We start from the raw sequence: 5,846 nt of genomic DNA on the forward strand, positions 1-5,846 counted from the left end.
GCCAGACCTGGCATGTGTCCTGTGGACTTTGTGGCGTTTCAGACAGAAGGCAACTTCTATAGATGACCCTTCCAGAGTCTGTCAGACCCCACCCCCAGTTCTTAACCAGCCTTGAAACATGTCCATCCTGCCTTTCTAGGGACCACACCTTTCTGGGACCGAACTTACAAGAGCTGACAGGACTTATAGCCATGCATAAGGTGCTCTATAATTTTTGAACTAAAAAGCAGTACATTTATCTGACAACCAGAGAGAACATCTGAAGCTGGAACTGTCCCAGAAATCCAGGGCCATCTGTTTGCCAGTCCCAGGCAGGTGACTGCAGCTGCCCACAGCTGTGACCACCAGGAAGAGGGTCTGCAGGCAGGAGGAGCAACAGAGCACAGGCAAGGCTTCCAGCCAAACTCCGTCTCCAGCCACTGGGAGGCTCCGGGAGAGCTGGCCGCCCTCTCTGAGCGAGTGTGGGCTGATCCTCTCAAACTAGGCCTTCCCCTCACAATGCTTTAGAAACAATATTTAAAAAAAAAAAAAAGTCATAATTTTTCAAGAATTTGGGCTTAGATGCTGAGAAATAAACCAAAAGGCAGGTAGGGTGGCACAGAGGCCTGGACTTGGCATCTGGCAGATGTAGGTTTGAATCCCACCCACCCCCACACACACCCAAAAACCCTGTGATCTTGGGCAGACTCTGTAAGCCTCCTGAGCTTCAGGTCTGTCGTCTGTGAAATGGAGGGGATGCTACCTGCTCACAGGGTGGTGTGGAGGTGAGAGAGGAGGCAAGATCCTGGCACAGGTGGGCGTCCAGAGGGTGGCTGGCCTTGTCAGAAGGCCTCAGACCACTTGACTCATGAGATGAGGGATGGTGTTTACTTCCTAGGTAAGAAAAGGGAAGTCGCCACCAACGGGAGGACAGGAGGGAGAAAGAAACCTTTCTTTCTTGGTTTGTTAACTCTCTCAGTCCTTCCCTTTCCCACACAGCTCACTCTGGTTGTCCTCGGGCCCCTCCTGGTCCCTTGGCAGCTCTCCTGGGTCTGCCCTCTGCCTTTCTCTCAGTCTCTTTGTCTCTTTCCTCTCCTTTTTCCTCTCCCCATATGCCCTGTCTCTCAGGCTCAGAGTAGCAAGGGACTTTTAGGAGAAAGGACAGGAAGAAAAGCGCCCAAAGGGGAGCAAGGAGAGGGACTCATAAGACAAAGAAGTGGTCTCTCGCCCTCCACCCTTCCCTACCTCTCACCCCACCGTGTCCTGCCAGCCCAGAGACACCTTGCCCAGGCTCAGCACCAATCAGGAATGACCCGAGACTCCTGTACACAGGAGAAGAGGTGTGCTGGAACCCAGGACAGTGCCCTCAGCAAAATGGTGCCAGAGGTGGCCCAGCCTGGCAGAGAAAGAGGAGGATGCTATGAAGTTCTTCCAGCTCTCATGTATCTACTCCCTGATCTCGTTCATCCTGGCTTTAAACACCATCAGCACAGTGACAGCACCCAGGTTTGTAGCAGCAAGGCCCTCACCCCTGAACCCCAGAGCCATATCACCAACTGCCTGCTTCCCATCCTCCCTGGCGGCTAACAGGTTTCTCAAACTCAACATCAACAAAACAGAACTTGGTTCTCCCATGCCCTCCCCTCCCCCTGGCCCCAGGGTTTGCCACTTTGGGGAGGACACCACCATTCATGCTGATGTTAGAGTCATAACAATTCCTATCTCTTCCCCCACATCCAATCCATCAACAAATCCTGCTCGTCCTGCCTCCAAAGTACATCCAGCATCCCACCAGGGCCCTCAGCTCGATACATGCACCAGCATCTCTCACTGTCCACCCAGCAGCCAGGGAGCACTTCTAAAAATACAAACCAGGTCACACTGATCCTCCAGTGTCTTCTATTCACAATCAGAATAAAATCACAATTCCTCACTAGGCCTGGGAGACCTGCTTGACCCTCTCTGGCTTCACCTCACATCCCTCCCTCCTTGTTCTCTTTGCTCCAGCCTGACGTACTTTCTGTCTGTGCCTCCAACAAGCCAGGCTCATTCCCACCTCAGGGCCTTTGCACATGCAGTGGTGTCTGCCTGTAAAACTCTTTTCCCAGATCCCCATGTCTGCTTCCTTCTCATCATTCAAGTCATCTCCTCTGAGATGCTTTCCTTGACCCTGTCCACACACATCTCCGCAGCTCCAGCATCTGGCATGCCACCTGGCACAGAGCAATCTGGATGAATATCTGCCGAAAGAATGTGTGAGTAAAAGAAGTTATAGACTCTTAGCTGCAGGGTGGAGAACATAGCAGAGACAGGTAAAATTGCTCCTCAGGATGTGGCTCTCCAATTCCCTGCCATCCTCTTCTCCCTCCCCTGGACACATTGAGCTTGGTCACAGCCCCTGTGGCAACACCCANTGAGTGACTCACCCAATGACCAGGGAGTCCCATCTTCCACCTGATGGCCGATGCCAGGCTGTGCTGACATCCATTTTTCCTCCCAACCTCCAGAGCTGTGTCCAGGAGCTCCAGAGCCCAGGGAAGGACCAAGAACTCCCAGAAATGAATGGCCCAGACCCAGTCCTATGGCTGAGGCCATTTAAAATGCTTTGAATCCATTGCTTTGAAGTTTGGAGGGGAAATCCTTTCAGGTTTGTCAGCACCCTGACTTGGCCCACAACTGCAGTCCCTCTAGACACACTGTCTGCACAACCCACCAACATCCCTCATGGCAGCTAGACCTCCAGTGACCTCACAGCACATGAGAGGAGGAGACGGGGAAAATCAGGCCTGAGCACTAATGTCAGAGGAATCACAATGATACTTACACCAGACCATGAAAACAGACCTTGGGGCACAGGTTTGGTACATGGTAACCCTGGGGACAGTTACTGAAGTAGAGGGCTGAGGAGATGGGAGAGAGCTTTAGTGGGAAGGGTTATCAGGAACTCCCTCATACCTGGGCTGGATTCCAGAGGGTTAGCTGAGGGAGGCCAGTGAGGCCCTAGAAGACAGCACAGTGGTCCCCAGGACCTGGCTCGGGCTCCCTGCAAACAAGGAAAGTCAGACTCACCTCAATTCTTCCAGGTTAGGAAAAGGCAGAACACAGCACAACGGACATTCTGAAAGACTTTCCATATCTCTCATGATCCAGTCATTCCCTCTCCCCCTTTTCCTTTGCTAATGGAACCCAATTTGCTTATATGATAGAGGGAGACCCTTTCACTCAGGAGAAATGCCAGCCCCAAAGGATGAGTTAAGAGTGGTACACTTTCGATCCAAAAGATCAATAGCACAGGCCTAGATGGGGAAAGACATGGCAGTCGTGAGAGCGAGAGCAGGCCAGGAGGGATCCGTGGCAGGAAAGTCAACCGAAGAATGTTCGCTTGAAAAGGTAACAATACGATCTCCGTCTTCTTCTTAGCGAACATGTTTTAAACAAGTGTGCTGGCTCCACTCTCTCTGCCACTGGAGGCCAGAGTCCAAGCCAGAAAGACACCGACACACTGAAATCCACTCAGGGGTGTGAGGCCAAGCTGAGAAGCCCTGGGATGGCCTCTCTGAGGAAGGAGCTAGGTAGCTGCAGGAGTGGGCACTTGGACGGACACGCATCCGTTGTCTTACTCACCGACATCCAGGGAGCCCCTATTATGCGCCAATCACTTTGCTGGTTCTGAGAATACGGAAGTGCCCTCACAGAACATCCAAGCAGCACTTATCCCACCAGTGGCTGTCACACATTTGAAAACAACCCACATTAAGTACACTTGACAGCATGACCCGTTAGACCACCCAGAGAAGTAAGGTTTGAGACCAGATGAGGGGCCAGGAGGCCACCAGACATTTTTTAAAAGATGGCCTGATGGTGGTGATGGTTGCACAACAATGTGAATGTACTTAATGTCACTGAGCTGGTGCACTTTAAAATGGTTAAAATGGTTAATTTTATGTGACGTATATTTTACCACCACAAAAAAAGAAAGAATGGCCCACAGTTACTGCCTTTAAATAATGTAGAGTTGTGTAGCTTCGGGAATGCACCACTGTAAAAGAAGGAACTACTGCCGCACACGACACCGTGGCGTTTTGCTGAGTGCAGGAAACCAGACAGAGTGCTGACTGTATGCTTCCAGTTATATAAGGTTCAAGAATAGGAAAAGCCAATATGTGGCAATAGAGCAAAAAATGAGAGTCACCTCTGGGAGGGGAGATGGTATTGGCTGGGAAAGGGCACAAGTAACCATCCAGGGTGATAAAAATGTTCTATATCTTGATCTGGGTGGGAGTCACCTAGGAGTGGCCATTTGTAAAAATTCATTGACTGTACACTTCAGATTTCTACACTATACTGCCTGTAAGTTATACCTCAATAGGAAAAGAAAGAAAAGAAAAAAATGTTTAAAGGAAAGGAAATCATAAAAAAGGTAAAAGAAACATGATGAAATCAGTTCTTGGGTGAAGGTTAAGTTCAAAAGTCATTAAGTAAGGGAAACATGGCATATAGTCAAAATTACCTTTGTAAATCACTTAAATCACCCATGGAGATTCACATATATGGGTGTATACAACCCTGTAACATAATGCTTACACACTCTGAAGTTTGAAACGCACTAGGTTCGATAAAGGTTAGGACAAAGGAACATGAAGGCACAGACAACAAAGCCTACAGCCACCCCAGTCTGTACTGTGACTGTCACATCGTGTTGGGGAGCAGGGGAGGGAGGGAGAAATCTAGAGGGCTCTGCCCACCCAAGCAGGCTTGCTCCATCCTGCTTCAATATTAAGCCACTATAACATGTTTTGTTATATAAAATTGATTTGTTTATTGTAGAGAGAATGAAATGAGCTGGGTTCTGAAGCTAGCAGAGAAATTAAACACAGCCATTACTCTGTTTTTAGGTTCCTTTTGTTTGGCCCCAAGGAAGAGAAGTAAGATAGAAACACTAGGAAGAAGTATTCCAGCTCGAGAGAAGAAAAAGCTTGTGAAATGAAGTGGAGGAGCTCTCCAAAGATGGATGGGCTGATAGTGAGTTCCCCAACAGCAGAGGGAATTCATACACTCAACATGTATCAGTGACTTGTAGAGGCCCCTTCTAGCCTGGAGCTTCTGAGCTGACCAGATCCCCTGGCTCCCTGTCCTGGGCATGTCCCCTCTGCTCACAGCTGCCTTGACAATGAGATGTGAAGCTGGCGAGAGGCACCTGCCAGGAACTCCAGGTGGCTGTCCTAATAGAGGATTGCTCTGCTGCCCCTGAGGATTTATGGCCTCCCTCCTGAGTTATGGGCAGGCGGGCAGAGCCTATAAAAAGGAGCCGTCCAGGCTGTGTGGTGTACAGGGCATCAATCAGACAGAGCCTGACCACTGGAGCAGAGGGAAGATCAGTCTACTGGTTTCCCACCTATAAATTCTCCCGCCTGCACAGGACAAGCATATTTAAAGGGAATTCATGCCGTGGTTTTAATTCCAGCGATGCATGCAGTGGGTGGGGGAGAACAAGGAGAAAACAGCCCCAAACATAGCCTTCAGCTGGCCTCACCTCTCCCCAGAGCCCCCAAACCCACCTCCTCCCAGTCCTCTCCCTGAGCAAATGGTGCTGAGTAAACTGATGAGAAAGGACCATACACCTGGGAGCAGGGCTGTTGGACTGGGGTGGGGGACCCAGTGTGGCCTGAACAAGGCTAAAAACCCCCAGGTGGAGTCTTCACACCTACTTCTGGAGGGCGGGAGTGAACATACTTCCTATGTCTTTTATTGAAGTGCTAGGAAGGCCTGGGGTAGGGGAGCAATGGATGGGCAGAAAAGGGCCAGACTGCCCTGGACTCAGAGCCATCGCACTGCACAGCTCTGTGGGCACCTTTCGTATCATTGCC

At 50.2% G+C, this 5,846-nt stretch overlaps 1 protein-coding gene across 17 annotated transcripts in view; it reads right to left on the reverse strand.

The window, feature by feature from the left end:
* The window catches only part of MEGF11 (multiple EGF like domains 11), a 378,756-nt gene that overhangs the window by 295,285 nt on the left and 77,625 nt on the right, over positions 1-5,846 (reverse strand). The window contains exon 2 of one of the 17 annotated variants that reach the window (XM_019647326.1): positions 2,935-3,022. The exons of the other annotated variants lie outside the window; for them this stretch is intronic. The gene's annotated coding sequence lies outside the window, so the exon portion shown is untranslated. The remainder of the gene's footprint in view (positions 1-2,934; positions 3,023-5,846) is intronic. 17 annotated transcript variants of the gene reach the window in all.

This window comes from Hipposideros armiger, unplaced genomic scaffold, assembly GCF_001890085.2.
Source record: "Hipposideros armiger isolate ML-2016 unplaced genomic scaffold, ASM189008v1 scaffold_110, whole genome shotgun sequence".
Lineage (NCBI taxonomy): Eukaryota > Metazoa > Chordata > Mammalia > Chiroptera > Hipposideridae > Hipposideros > Hipposideros armiger.